Below are 17,030 nucleotides of genomic sequence, written 5' to 3'. Positions count from 1 at the left end.
GAGACACATGCACCCGCATGTTTATTGCAGCACTATTCACAATAGCCAGGACATGGAAACAATCCGAATGTCCATCGACAGATGATTGGATTCGGAAGATGTGGTATATATACACAATGGAATACTACTCAGCCATAAAAAAGGATGACATCATGCCATTTGCAGCAACATGGATGGAACTAGCGACTCTCATCCTGAGTGAAATGAGCCAGAAAGACAAAGACAAATACCATATGATATCACTTATAACGGGAATCTAATATCCAGCACAAATGAACATCTCCTTAGAAAAGAAAATCATGGACTTGGAGAAGAGACTTGTGGTTGCCTGATGGGAGGGGGAGGGAGTGGGAGGGATCGGGAGCTTGGGCTTATCAGACACAACCTAGAATAGATTTACAAGGAGATCCTGCTGAATAGCATTGAGAACTATGTCTAGATACTCATGTTGCAACAGAAGAAATGGTTGGGGAAAAACTGTAATTGCAATGTATACATGTAAGGATAACCTGACCCCCTTGCTGTACAGTGGGAAAATAAAATAAAATAAAACAAAAAACAAAAAAATCTCCTTTCTCTCGCTATCTCTCTCTTGTTCACTCTCTCTCCCTCCCTCTCCCTTTCTCTCTACTTCACTCTCTCCCAAATCCTGCTGCCCCAAGTATACCTGGGTTGATACTGGATGATATATCTCAGCCAGGACGGCAGTCTGTCTTTACCCAACATTTACCCTCTGGGTTTTGATCCACCTTGCAAAATAAATTGGTGGTCCAGAATGATTTCCTCTATAGGAATAGAGATATTCCACCATGGGCAATCCTCCCTGCACTCTCCCCATTGTCAGCCCTTCACGGTCACCCGCTGACCACCTCATGTGCACTGCAGTCTACCTGGTCCCAAATTTGACACAGAGATCAAAACTTTTTAAGCCACGTTCTCATGAGGGTTCAAGGAATTTTAACTTATAATGAAACTGGGATGACATCGAGGGCCTCGTGCTTGGTTGATGGAAGAAGGGCATGTTTTCCGTGTTTGTGCTCTGGGATGACGTGTTTCAAATGGCCACTAATCACTAGCCTCTTTTCAAATGTAGGAAAATTCTTGAGATTGTTGACCCACCGGTCCCTATAAGATATATCATGATCAAACAGCAAGGCTGTCTAATTGATGTATAGCTCAAGAGACTGATGAGTGTGGTGGCCATGAGACTAAAGATGGAGGTAATACTGTTCATCAAATTTTACCACTCATCTGATGGATCATCCTTTACATCACTATCAACATACCTCCAAGAAAAGCTCAGGTTATTAATCATCCAATCCTCCATGTATGAGGGCTAGAGATACCTGCATGCCACCCCAAATGCACCTCTCATCTCACAGAGTGCAAGTTGTAACCCAAGGTTCATTGGGAGTTATCCTTTTGTCATGGCAATGAGTTGGCCTAGAATGTTCAAACAGAAGGAAACTCCTCCCTCTTTTGGCCACTCGTTATCTACATAATTATAGCTCTTTCTCTGAGCATGTGTGGCAGTTCAGAGTCAACTTTTTTTTCCAAAACTGCATCCAAGGAATCCACAGTATAGACTTTCAGTTGGAAAGTAAATATGTGAGTGAAAAAGACCCACTTTCCTAATAGTCTGCATACTGAAAATAAGGAAAGAGTGAGGAAGAACACAACATGAGAAGCCCTTTGCATGGGAAGGAGCTTTTTGGCTCAGAGAAAATTTCTACTGTTCTTTACCATAATCCACACATCATGCCATTTTAGTGCCAAACAGGGGCTTTAACCCCTATCTTACAGGTGGGAACAGTGAAGGTAAGGGCCATATTTCAGGAGTAACACCAATCAGGAATGAACAATCTGAGAAAGAGTGCTTTATCTTCCCTGAAGTCTGATATCCACCTGAACAACAGACACATGCTCAGCTGAGATCATGCCCTGGACTGTTTCTTGAATCAAAATCTCCTGTATCTCACTCTCTCTCTTTATATATATATATATATATATATATATATATATATATATATATATATATATATATATATATATATACACACACACACACACACACACGCACACACACACACACACATATTTCTTCCCTTCTCACACCTTCACTCTCTCTCAAATCCTCCTGCCCCAAGTTTACCTGGGTTTATCCTGGATGTAATATTTCAACCAGGAAAGCAGTCCGAGTCTTTACCAAACATTTTCCCTCCATAATGCGATGAGAAGAACACCTGCTCAGCGCTGAAATATTTCCCTGGTCTCTTACTTGAATCAAAAACTCTTATCTCTCTCACTCTCTCTCTCTCTCTCTGTCACTCTCTCTTCAAATACAGCTCCCCAGAGATTTACTGGGGAAAATCGAGGAGAAAATTTCATGGTGTGAACATGAGAGCTTCCCACCTGCAATCCAACATGTACCTTATATCTCACAGAGTGGCTGTTGGGCAGCAAGGCTCGAGGGTCATCCTGTCATTGCTATGGAAACCACTTGGCCTGGAGCTTTCAGAGGGATGGAAACTCCACCCACTCTGGGCCCACCTTCTCTCTACATAATTATGGTTCTTTTCCTGTACATGTGTGGAAGTTCCGGGCCAAGAATTTATTTCAAAACCTTCATCCCAGAACAACACAGTATTACTCTTATTTGGAAAGAATACATGTTAGTGAGAAAGACCCACTTCCCAAATAGACTGGATAATGAAAACAAGGAAAGAGTAAGGAAGAACACAACATGAGAAGATCTTTACATGGTAAGAGGCTTTTTGGCTCAGGGATAATGACTATTGACCTTTACCCTGAACCCCACATCATGCTAATTTAGAGGAAAATCGTGACAAACAGGGGCTCTAACCCCATTCTTACAGTGGAGATCAGTGAATGTTAGATCCAGTTTTCAAGAGTCATGCCAATAAGGAGAGATGATTCAGTGTCTAGTGTTCTGTTTCTTCCCTGAAATCAGATATCCACGTGAAACACTGACACCTGCTCAGCGCTGAGAGCATGCCCTGGACTGTTTCTTGAATCAAAATTTCCTGTTTCTCTCTCTCATAATGTTGCCCCAAGTTTTCCTGGTGTGATCAGGGAGAAAATATCTCAGCCAGGAATGCAGAACATGCCTTTACCCCACATTTTCCCTCCATATTTAAATCCCCCATCCAAAATACAATTGGTGCTCCAGGAAGAGCACCACTTTAGGAATAGAGCCATTCTGAATAGGACTATTCTCCCCACAATCTTTCCATTGTCAGTTACCCGCTGACCACCTCATGGGAAATGTGGTCTACTTGGCTCTCAAATTTGACTCAGAGATCAAAATACGTTCAACCACGTTCACATGAGTGCTATAGCAAGATTCAGCTTTCCTATATGAGACCACACCTCTATGATCAGGTCTTGAGGATTCACTGGGAAGGCGGACATGTGGAGTAATGCTTGGGGATTTAGGAATAGAAGTCTGTGATTCTTATTTTTCTCACTGAAATTGCATGTGAACCTCAGTCTGAGCAAACTTGACCAAAACCTGGCTGACAATTGGCTGGCGTTTAAGACTTCTGTCACCCAAAACAAGTCTATATGGGACATTCCTCATCCTATATTTTCCAGGGACAGAGTCCACTCTCCTCAAAGAGGGATCCCTCAAGACCACATCCAATGTCTCATGGAGGTTCACCAGAAAGAACCTCTTTCCCTTCCTTACAAATGTAGACACTACTAACCACATTGCATTGGCCCTGGCCAACACACTACCAGCCAGCACCCAAAGGGACAGTGATATTGAGCTCATCAAGCTGGGGAAATACAACCTGAAATATCCTGGTTTCCTTCTCTGTTAATATTCCTTCGCATTTGGACAGCTAGCATGTGGTTTCAGCTATGGACATGTCCATTCAGAATAGTGGAGACATAATTTCCCCCATTGGAATGTCTACTTCAGTGGTGACATCGAGGGCCTCATGCATGGCTGAAGGTAGAGAGGCATGTTTTCTGTGTTTGTGCTCTGGGATGATGTGTTTAAAATGACCAATAGACACGAGTCTTTTTTCACATTGAGGTGTTCAGCTCACTGGGCCCTTTAAGGTATACCATGGTCAAATAGGAAGACTGTATAGACCATGTATAGCTCGGTAGACTGATGAGAGTGGTGGCCATGAGAATAAAGATAGAGATGATATTTTTCATCAAAATGTACCACACATCTGATGGAACAGATTTTAGATGAGTATCAACATATCTCCAGAAAAACAGTTCAGGGTGCCCATCGTCCAACCCTCAAGGTGTGAGGATGAGAGCATCCCACCTGCCACCCTACATGCACTTCACAGAGTGCCAGTTGGACCTCAAGCATCAATGGGCATCATCCATTTGCCCTGGACTTGCAGAGGGAAGGCAACATGGCCCAAACTGGGCCCACTTGCTCTCTACATAATTGTGGTTGTTTCCCTGAACATGTGTGGCCATTCAGATTCAACATTTTATTTCAAAACCTGCATCCCAGAAACACATTCTATTACTATCATAAAAAAAATATATATATATATATGAGTGAAAAAGACCCACATCCAAAATAGCCTGGATCCTCATAACACAGAAAAATTGAGGGGGAACATAATGTAAAAAGACCTTTACATGGGAATAGGCTTTTCAGATCAGGTAAAATATCTACTGTCCTTTGCCCTGATCCCCACAACATGATATTTTAGAGGAAAACGTTGCCAAACAGGGACTCTAAACTGTATCTTCCAGTGGAGTGCAGTGAATGTTACGGCCACATTTCAAGGTTGATGCAAATAAGGATTGATGATTCAGGGACAAGAGTGCTGTTTCTTCCCTGAAGTTGGATATCCATCTGTACCACTGACACCTATTTGGTGCTGAGATCTTGCCCTGGACTTTTGCTTGAATTAAAACACCTTTCTCTGTGTGTGTGTGTGTGTATCTCTCTTTCTCCCAACTTCACTCTCTCTTGAATCCTGCTGCCACGTGTTTACATGAGATGATCATAGGTGAAATATCTGAGTCAGGAGAGCAGTCAAAATCTTTACCCAACATTTTACCTCCATCTTCCAATGAACCATCCAAAATACAAGCGATGATCCAATAAGAGCTGCTCTGTAGGAATACAGACATTCGAACTCGGGCCATCCTCCCCCAACTCTTCCCATTTTCAGCACTTCATGGTGACCTGCTGACCACCTCATGTGAACTGTTGTCTATTTGGCTCCCAAATTTGACTCAGAGATCAAAATATTTAACAACACATTCCCATGAGTGCTCTCACAAGAATCAGCTTTCCTGTAGCTGAACACACCTGGACGATCAGGAATTGTGGGTTCACTGGGGAGGTGGACATCTGGACTTGTGCTTGGGGATTTAGGAAAGGAAGTCTTTGACTCTACATATATCACTGAATTGGCATCAAAACGCTGGTCTGAGCAACCTTGAAAAAGGCCTGGTAGATAATGTGCTGGAGTGCAAGTTACTGTCACCCAAACCGAGTCTATATTCTGGTCACTCCTCAACCTTCTCTAGACTCCTGATTGTCAGGACAGTGACCTCTCTCCTCCAAGAGGGAACCTGCAAGACCGTCAACTTGAAGACCTCAACCCAGGGCTCACAGTTGTTCATCAGAGACCCTCCACTCCTTCATTGCAAATGAGAACACCACTGACCTGCTGGCACTGGTTCTGGTCCCCACATTATCTCTCTGAACCCAAAGAATCAGTGGGCTTTTGCTGATCAACCATGGAAATCCAACCTGAAATACCCTGATTCATTCTGTGTTAATATTCCTTTGCCTTTATAGAACTATCATGTGGTTTCAGCTATTGACATATCCATTCAGAAGAGTGGAGCTCTAATTTCCCCTATTGGAATGTACACTTCAGGGGTAAAATCAAAGATCTCATGCTTGGTTGAAGGCAGAGGGCTTTTTTCCCCTTGTTTGTGCTCTGGAATGACATGTTTAAAATGGCCATTAGGCCCAAGTCTTTTTATACATTTAGGAAAACCTTGATGTGGTTGGCTCACTGGTCCCTTTAATATAAAGCATGATGAAACAGCAAGCATCTATTGCAATGTATAGCTCAGGATACTGATGAGAGTGGTTGCCATGAGGCTAAAGTTAGAGATAATACTGTTCATCAAAGAAAAATATGCAGATAATATTTTTGTCAAAATATACCACGCATCGGATGGAACAGCCTTTAGATGAGCATCAACATACCACCAGAACAACATCTCAGGGTGCCCATCTTCCAACCCTCCAAGTGTGAGGTGAGAGCTTCTCACATGCTGCCCAACATGCATCTCTCATCTCAAAGAGTGTCAGTTGGGCAAAAATTCTTGATGGGTGTCAGTCCATTGCTGTGGCAACCAGTTGGCCTGGAAATTTCAGGCCACTCTGGGCCCAACTGCTCTCTATATAATTGTGGCTGTTTCCCTGGACTTGTGTGGCAGTTCAGGATCAACATTTTATTTCAAAAACTGCATCCCTGAAAGACACAGTATTACTCTCAGTTGGAAAAGAAAATATTGTCTGAGCACACTTAACCAAGCCCTGGATGACATTGGGCTGGAGTGCAAGTCTTCTGTTATCCAAACACAGTCTATATTTGGGACACACCACATCCTTCTCCAGACACTCGATTTGCAGAGACAGTGATACCTCTTCTTCAAAGAAGGAAACCTCAATAACCTAAACTTGAAGACCTCAACCTAGGGCTCATGAAGGAACATGAGAGAGACACTCATTTACTTCCTTACAAATGTGGATACCACTAACCTGCTGGCGATGGCCCGGGTCACCACACTACCAACCCACACTACCAACCAACCCCCAAAGCGAAAGAGGGCTTTTGCTTTTCAACCCATAGATATCCAACCTGAAATACACGGATTTAATTCTCTGTTAAATAACTTTGCTTTTGGACAGCGAGCATGTACTTCCAGCTATTGACTTGTACATTCAGAAGAGTGGAGTTGTAATTTGCTTGTTCTAATTATCTAATTCATTGGTGCCATTGAGGGCCTCATACTTGGTTAAAAGCTGAAGGACCTGATTTCCTTGTTTGTGCTCTGGGATGACGTAATTAAAATGGCCATTAGACACGAGTCTTTTTTCACATTTAGGAAAAACTTGAGGTGGTCGGCTCACTGGTCCCTTTAAGATATACCATGATTATACAGCAAACCTTTATAATTGTGGTCTAGCTTGGTAGATTGACGAGCGTCATAGCCATGAGTATAAATATGGATATAATATTATTCATCAGCATGTACCACCATTCTGAAGGATCAGCATTTACATCAGTATCAACATACCTCCAGAACAATGTCTCAGGTTGCACATCGTCCAACCTGCAAAGTGTGAGGAAAACGAATTCCTACCTGTGGCCCTCCACACACCTCTCATCTTACAGAGTGACCATTGGGCTTCAACGCTCCATGGGCATCATCCCACGGCCATGGCAACCAGTTGGCCTGGATCTTTCAGAGGGAAGGCCACTCTACCCATTCAGGGCCCACCTGCTCTCTACATAATAATGGCTTTTTCCATGGACATGTGTGGCAGTACAGGGCCAAATTTTTATTTAAATAACTGCACCCCAGGACCACACAGTATTACTCTCTGTGGGAAAAGAAAGTATGTGAGTGAACAAGACTGAATTCCAAAATTGCCTGGATACTGAAAACAAGGATAGAGTGAGGAAAAACACAACCTGCGAAGCCCTATACCTAAGAGGACACCTTTTGACTTAGGAAAAATATATACTGTCTTTAAAACTGATCTGAAATTATGTCACCTTAGAGGAAAAGAGTGCCAAACATGGGTTTGAACTCCTATTTTCCAGTGGAGAGCAGTGAATATAATTGCCAAATTTCAAGAGTCATGCCAATAAGGACTGAAGAATTTTGGACAACTGTGCTCTTTCTTTCCTGAAGTCTGATATCCACCAAAGCCACAGACACTGGCTCAGTGCTGAGAACTTGGCCTGGACTATTGCTTGAAGTCAAGTTCCTTTCTATCTCTCTCTCTCTCGATCTCTCTTGATCTCTCCCTCCATTCTCTCTCTTTCCTTCTCTAGCTCTTCACACTGTTGCCCCAAGATTAACTGGGGGGTTCCTGGAAAAAAATATCTCAGCCAGGAGAACAGTCCAAGCCTTTACAAAACATTTTCCTCTGTCTTCTTATCCCCATTCCAAATTTTAATCGCTGCTCCAGAAAGAGATTCTCCATAGGAATACACATTCCAACTCAGTCAATCTGCCCCACAGTCTTCCCATTGTCACATATTCATGGTGTCCCACTGACCACCTGATGTGAAGTGCCGTCTACTTGGCTCCCAAATTTGACTCAGAGACCAAAATATTTTGAACCACATTCACATGAGTCCTCTAGGAAGCATCTTCTTTCCTGAAGCCGAACAGATCTGGATGATCTGGTTCTGTGGATTCAATGGGGAGGTAGAAATATGGACTAGTACTTGGGGTATTTAAGAAATGAAGTCTGTGACTCTTCATGGCTCACAGAAATGACATCAAAACAATTACTGATCAATCATGACAAAGGCCTGGCTGACAATGGGCTGGAGTGCATGTCTTCTGTCACCCTAACCCAGGCTATAATTGGGATAATACTCATCCTTCTCAAGACCCTCGATTTGCTGTGACAGAGTCGCCTCTTCTCCAAGAGTGAACCCTCAAAACACACAGCATGAAGTGTTAAACCCAGGGCTCATGTGGTATAGACCCTACTTCCCTTACTTAAAAATGTGGAAGCCACTTACAAGTTGGCAATGGCCATGGTCACCACACTACCAGAGAGCACCAAAAGTGAAAGGGGGCTTGTGCTCATCAACCATGGATATAGAACCTGAAATATCCCACTTCCATTATCTGTTAAATATCCCTTTGCATTTGGACAGCTATCATGAGGTTGAAGCTATTGACATGTACATTCAGAAGAGTGGATCTGTAAATTCCCCCTTTTGAATGTTTTTATCATGGGTGATATTGAGAGCATAGTACTTGGTGAAGGCAAAGGGGCATGTTTTCTGTGTTTGTACTCAGGGATGATGTATTCATTATGGTCATAAGACACTAGTTCTTTTTTTTTCACATTTAGGAAAAGATTTGAGGTGGCCTGCTCACTGCTCCCTTTAAGAAACACCATGATCAAGCTGAAAACCTGTATAATTGATTTCTAGCTCAGTAGACTGATAAGAGTAGTAGCCATGAGTGTGAGATGGAAACAAAATTTTTCATCAAAATGTACCACCCATATGATGGAACCAACTTTAGATCAGTATTGACATACCTCGAGACCAACAGTTCAGGTTGACCATCGTCCAACCCTTGAGGTATGAGGGGGAGATCTTCCCACTTGTTGCCCAATGCGCACCTCTCCTAATCACAGTGTGGCCATTGTGACACAAAGTTCAATGGGCATCAAACATTGTCATGGCAACTAGTTGGCCTGGAACTTTTATAGAGAAGGCAATTCCACACACTCTGGGCCTACCTGCTCTCTATAAAATAGTGGCTGTTTCCCTGGACCTGTGTGGCAGTTCAGGGTCAACATTTTATTTAAAATCTGCATCCCAGAATCACAAAGTATTACTCTTAGTTTGAAAAAGATGTATGTGAGTGAAAAAGACCTACCTCAACTATAGACTGGATCCTGAAACCTAGTAAAGAGTGAGGAGGTACACAACATGAGAATCACTGTATATGGGAAGTGGCTTTTTGGCTCAGGGAAAATGTCTACTGTCCTTTACCATGATCCACACATAATGCCATTTGAGTGGAAGAGGGTGCCAAACAGTGGCTCTAACCCCTATCTTCCAGTAGAGAGCAGTGAATTTTAGGGACACATTTCAATATTCTCACCAATAATGAGTAGAATAGTTTGGACAAGAGTGCTGTTTCTTCTCTGAATTCAGATATCCAACTGAATTACTGACACCTCCTCAGTGCTGAGATCTTGCCCTTGTCTGTTGCATGAACCATAATCTCCTCTCTCTCTCTCTCCTTCTCTCTCTTTTTATTGAATAGTATTGTCACAAGATTTCCTCTCTTGATCCTGGTAATATTATTTCAGCCAGGAGAGCTATCCAAGTCTTTACCTAATATTTTCCCTCCATCTTATGATCCCCCATCGATAATAGATTCAGATGTCCAGAATGAGCCCCTCTGTCAGACTAGGGACATTCCAACTAGGGCCATCCTCCCCCCTGGTAATCCAATTATCAGCCCTTCATGGTGGACCCCCATGACAACCTCTTGTGAACTGCTTTCTAAGTGGCTCAAATTTGAGCTCAGAGATCAAAACATTTTCAACGATATTCCCATGAGGGCTCTATCAAGAATCAGCTTTCCTTTTTTCACTTCAGTTATTGTATTTTGAATCTCTTCTTGTTTAAGTTTTATATCTTGCATCTCTTTGCTCAGGGTTTCCTGTAAGGTATCCATCTTTACCTCCAGTTTATATCCAATGTCTTGCATCATCTTCATCATCAACAATCTAAAGTCTTTTTCGTGGAAGCTGAAAATCATATCACTTAGCTGATTTTCTGGGGTTGTTGCCACCTCCCTCATCTGAGTTATAGTTTTCTTTTTTTTCATTTTTATAGGTTTTTGGTGTGGTGATAATAGAGTTGTAGCCTCTCTTACATCTGGTGTTTGCCCCCCTTGTGGCGGAAGTTGGAGTAGGGGCTTGTTCTAAACTTCCTGATGGGAGGGGCTGATGCCTTCCTGTCTGGTAGGTGGAGCTGATTCTAATCCCTCTGGTGGGTGGGGCTTAGTCTCTGGATGGGATTAGAGGCAGCTGTGTGTCTGAGGGTTATTTAGGTAGCCTGTTTACTGAGGGGTGGGGCTGTGATCCCACCTGGATTATTGCTTTCCCTGGGGCTTCTCAGTGCTGACTGACAGGTTGGTCCAGTTTTTCCCAAAATCTCCACCTCCAGAGAAAGGCAGCTGCTGAATATTACTGAGAGCTTTGCTTTCAATGTCCTTCCCTCACAACAAGCCACATTCCTCCATGTTCTCCCAGGATGTCCTCCAAGAACTGCAGCCAGGTTTGACCCAGATTCCTATGGAGACTTGCTTTTGCTGGGACCCAGTGCACGTGAAAGTCTGTGTGTGCCTTTTAAGATTGCGATCTTTGGGAGTTCCCATTATGGCTCAGTGGTTAACAAATCCAAATAGGAACTATGAGGTTGCAGGTTCAATCCCTGGTCTTGATCAGTGGGTTAAGGATGTGGCATTGCCATGAGCTGTGTTGTAGGTCGCAGATGTGGCTTGGATCCCCACATTGCAGTGGCTGTGGCATAGGCCAGTGGCTACAGCTCCGATTAGACCCCTAGCCTGGGAACCTCCTTATGCCACAGGAGCAGCCCTAGAAAAGGCAAAAAAAAAAAAAAAAAGAATGGGGTCTCTGTTTCCCCCAATCATGTTGAGTTCCTGCACACAAGCCCCACTGGCCTTCAAGGCCAGATGCTCCAGGCGTTCTTTCTCCCAGGGCCAGATCCCCACACATGAGATTTTGATGTGGGATTCAGAATTCACTCCTGTAGGTGAATGTCTGTGAACCAGTTAGTTTCCAGTCTGTGAGGCTTCCCACCCAGGAGGTATGGGGTTGTTTATATATCACAAAATCACCCCTCCTACCTCTTGATGTAGCCTTATCTTTTTCTTCTGGATTATGATAACTTTTTTTTAACATTTCTGGTCCATTTGTTTGAAGATTATTCAGCCTTTAGTTGTGAATTTGGTTGTTTTTAGGAGAGAAGTTGATCTCCAGTCCTTATATTCCACCATCTTAATTCACTAGAAGCAACTAACAGCAGGAAACAGGAGACAGAAGAACGAATAAGCAAGGTGGAGGACAGATTAGTGGAAATTATGGATGCAGAACAGAAAAGAGAAAAAAGACTGATGAAAATGAAGAGAGTCTCAGAGATCTCTGGGACAATGTTTAACGCAGCAACATCCATATTATAGGGGTGCCAGCAGAAGAAGAGAAGAGAAGGGGACAGAAAAAATATTCCAAGAGATGATAGCCAAAAACGTCCCTACCATGGGATAGGAACCACTCACGCAAATTCAGGAAGCACGAGTAACATAAAATAAACCCATAAAGGAATACACCGAGACACATATTATTCAAAGTGACTAAAGTTAAAGACAAAGAGAAAATATTGAAAGCAGCTAGGGAAAAGAAACAAAGGACATGCAAGGTAACCCTAATGAGGTTATCAGCAGATTTTTCAGCAGAAACCCTGCAGGCCAGAAGGTAGTGGCATGATATACTTAACATGATGAAAGGAAAATCTCCAACCAAGATTAATTGACCCAGCAAGGCTCTCATTCATATTTGAAGGAGAAATCAAAACCTTCACAAATAAGCAAAAGCTAAGAGAATTCAGCAACACTAAATCAGCCTTACAACAAATACTAAAGGAACTTCTCTAGGCAGAAAAGAAAAAACAACAGGAAACAAAAATTCCACAAATGACAAGGCTCACCAGAAAAGGTATATATACAGTAAAGATACAAAAATCACCCATGCACAATTATACCACCAAATTCAGAAAGCATGAGGAGAGGTGGGTACAAATGCAGGACACTGGAGACGAGCTTGCAATTAAGAGAACAACTTAAATAAATCTTGTATACCTATAGACATTTATATCAAAATTTCAGAATATCTGCAAACTAAAAATCTACATTTTATACACAAAGAAAAATAAACTCAAATACAACACTAAAGATAGTCATCAAACCAGAGGAGGAGAGAACAATAGACCAAGGAAAGAAAAAAGAGGAACAAAAACAAATCCAAAGCAATTAATAAAATGGCAATAAGTACATACATATCAGTAATTACCTTAAATATTAATGGAGTAAACACCCCAGCCAAAAGACATAGACTGGCTGAATGAATACAAAGACAAGATCCATATATATGCTGTCTTCAAGAGACCCACTTTACTTCTAGGGATACATACTTATTGAAAGTGAGAGGATGGAAAAAACTATTTCATGTAAAGGGAGATCAAAAGAAAGCTGGAGTAGCAATACTCATCTCAGACAAATAGACTTTAAAATGAAGAATATCTTAAGGGACAAAGAAGGTCATTACATAATGATCAAAGGATCAATCCAAGAAGAAGATATAACAATTTTAAATATCTATGCACTCAACGTAGGTTCAGCACCATATATAAGGCAACTGCTAACAAGCTTAAAAGGACAAATCAACAATAATGCAATAACAGTGGGGGATATTAACACCCCACTTACAACAATGGGCAGATAAACCAGACAGAAAATCAATAGGGAAACACAGGCCCTGAATGATGCATTAAACTAGATGGATTTAATAGATATTTACAAGACATTAAATCCAAAAGAAACAGAATTCACATTCTTCTCAAGTGCACATGGAACATTCTCTAAGACTGATCATAACCTAGGGTACAAATACAATGTCAGTAATTTTAAGAAAATTTAAATCATATCAAGCATCTATTCTGACAACAACACTAAATGATTGGAAATCAACAGGACAAAATCTGAAAAAAAAAAAAACCACGGAGACTAAACAACATGCTACTAAACAACCAATGGATCACACAAAAATGACAATGAAGATATATGCTCTGAAAATTTATGGGATGCAGCAAAATCCATTGTATGAGGAAAGTTTATAGCAATAGAAGCCCACCTCAGAAAACAAGAAAAATCTCAAAGAATCAGCGTTCCTGCAGCAGTCCACACAGGAAGATTGGGTCTTGTGGATTTGCTGTGGAGGTGGACAAGTGGTCTAGTGCATGGGGGATTCAGGAATTGATGTCTGTGACTCTTCATGTCTTATTGAATTGGCATCAGAACACCAGTATTGGCTGACAATGGGCCAGAGTGCAAGTCTTCTGTCCCACAAACCCAGCATATTATGGGAAAAAACTCATACTTCTCCAGACCCAGGTATTTCAGGGACAGAGTGCCATTTTTTCCAAGAGGGAACCCTCAAGACCCTCACAATGTAGACTTTACAAAAGGGCTCACAGAATTTCAGCAGAGAGGCACGACTTCCATTTCTTACAAGTGTGGACACCACTGTCAAGTTGGCACTGGCCCAGGTCACCACACTACAAGCCAACACCCAAAGGGAAACTGGGCTTATGCTTATCAACCCATGGATATCCCACCTGAACTATCCTGGTTCCAAACTCTGTTTAAAATTCCTTTGCATTTGGACTGCTAGTATGTGGATTCAGCTATTGACATGGACATTCAGAAGAGTGCAGCAGTAAATTACCGATTCTGAATGTCTATATCAGGGGCAATATCAAGAGCCTCATGCTAGTGAAAGCAGAAGTGAATGTTTTCTGAGATTGTACTCTGGTATGTTGTGATAATTATGGCCATAATACACTAATATTTTTTTCACATTTAGGAAAAGATTTAATTTGGTCTAAAAACTGCACCCTTTAAAATCTACCATGATCAAAATTCAAGCATAATATCTAGCTCAGTAGATTTACTAGAGTGGTGGTCATGAGGCTAAAGATGGAGATAATATTTTTCATCCAAATGTGCTACCCATCTGATGGAACGGCCTTGAATTCAGTATCAGCATACCTTGAGAAGAATGGTTCAGGTTGCACATCGTCCAACCCTCGAGGTGTGAGATGAGACCTTCCCACTTGCTGCCCAACATGCACCTCTCATCTGACAGAGTCCTTGTGTGACACAAGGCTCATTTGGCATCTTCCCACTGCCTTGGCAAGCAGCTGCCTGGAACTTTCAGAGAGAAGACAATGGCACCCACTCTGGGAACACCTGCTCTCTATAGAATTGTGGCTGTTTCCCTGGATATGTGTGGCAGTTCAGGGTCAAAATTTTATTTAAAATCTGCATCCCAGAATGAAGCATTATTTCTCTCAGTTTGAAAAGAATGTATATGAGTGAAAAAGACCCACTTCACATATAGATTGGATCCTGAAAACTAGTAAAGACTGAGAAGGAACACAACATGAGAATCAGTTTATATGGGAAGTGGCTTTTCTGTTCAGGATAAAGTCTACTGTCCTTTACCATGATCCCCACATCATGCCATTTAAGTTGAAAAGGGTGCAAAAACACAGCTCTAACCACTATCTTCCAGTGGAGAGCAGTGAATTTTAGTGCCATATTTCAATATTCTCACCAGTAATGAGAGAAATAGGTTGGACAAAATTGCTGTTTCTTACCTGAAGTCAGATGTCCATCGGAAACACTGACACCTCCTCGGTGCTGAGATATTGCCCTGGACTGTTGCTTGAATAAAGATCTCCTTTATCTCCCCCTTTCCCTCTCTCCCTCACTCTCTGTCTCTTTCTCTCCCTGTCTCTCAAATAGTACTGCCACAAGTTTTCCTCTGTTAATCCTGGAAACATTATCTTAGCCAGGAGAGTCATCCAAGTATTTACCTAATATTTTCCCTCCTTCTTATAATCCCCCATCCAAAATTGGATCGGTGTTCCAGAAAGAGCGACTTGGTCAGAATAGAGACATTCCAACATGGGCCATCCTTCCCCAATTATCCAATTATCAGCCCTTCACAGGATCCACCTGACAACCTCCTGTGAACTGCTATCTAATTGGCTCAAATTTGGACTCATAAATCAAAACCTTTCCAACCACATTCACAGGAGGTCTCTATAAAGAATCTTCTTTCCTGCAGCAGCCCACAGAAGGAATATTAGGGCTTGTGGATTCACTGGGGACGTGGAAAAATGGTCTAGTGCATGGGGGATTTAGGAATTGATCTCTATGACTCTTCATGTCTCACTGAATTGGCATCAGAACACTGATCTGAGCAATCTTGACAAAGACCTGGCTGACAATGGGCCAGAGTCCTAGTCTTTGGTCATCCAAGCCCAGTCTATTATGGGAAACAACCCATCTATCTCTAGACCCACGTCTTGCAGCAACAGAGCCCCCTTTCATTCAAAAGGGAGCCCTCAAAACCCTCAACAAGAAGACTTCACACCCAGGCTCACAGAAGTTCACCAGAGAAATCCTCCTTCCACTATTTACAAATATGAACACCACTGAAATGTTCGCAGTGGCCCTAGGCATCACACTGCCAGCAAGAACCCAAAGTGAAAATGGGCTTTTGCTCATCACCCCATGGTTATCAAACCTGAAAGATATCAGTACCATTCTTTGTTTAAAATTCCCTTGCCTTTGGACTGCTAGCATGTGGTTTCACCTATTGACATGTACATTCAGAACAGTGGAGAAGTAAATTCCCCTTTTTGAATGACTTGTCAGGGTGATATCAAGAGCATCGTGCTTGGTGAAGGCAGATGGGTAGGATTTCTGCGTTTGTACTCTGGGATGACCTGTTATTTATGGCCACAAAACACTAGACTTTTTTTCATATTTATGAAGAGGTTTGATGTGGCTTGTTCACTGCTCCCTTTCAGATATACCATGATCAACATGCAAGCCTGTAAAATCGATTTCTAGCTTGGTAGAATGATGAGCATGGTGGCCATGAGGCTAAAGATGGAGATAATATTTTTCATCCAAACCTAACACCCATCTAATGGAACAGCATTTATATCGGTATCAACATACATCAAGACCTACAGCTCAGGTTGTCTATTGTCCAACACTTGAGGTATGAGGGTGAGATCTTCCCACCTGCTGCCCAATACACACCTCCCATCTCACAGAGTGGCAGTTGTGACACAAGGCTCAATGAGCATCAACCCATTGCTGTGGCAACGAGTTGGCCTCAAACTTTTAGAGGGAAGGCTATTCCACACACTCTGTCACCACCTGCTCTCTATAGAATTAGCGCTGTTTCCCTGGACATATGTGGCAGTTCAATGTAAACCTTTTATTTAAAATATGCATCCCAGAACCACAAATTATTATGCTCAGTTTGAAAAGAATGTATGTGAGTGACAAAGACCCACTTCTCATATAGATCGGATCCTGAAATCTAGTAAAGAGTGAGGAGG

The sequence above is a fragment of the Sus scrofa genome, chromosome 1 (genome assembly GCF_000003025.6).
Source record: "Sus scrofa isolate TJ Tabasco breed Duroc chromosome 1, Sscrofa11.1, whole genome shotgun sequence".
NCBI lineage: Eukaryota > Metazoa > Chordata > Mammalia > Artiodactyla > Suidae > Sus > Sus scrofa.
Note: the sequence above shows the minus strand (reverse complement) of the source record.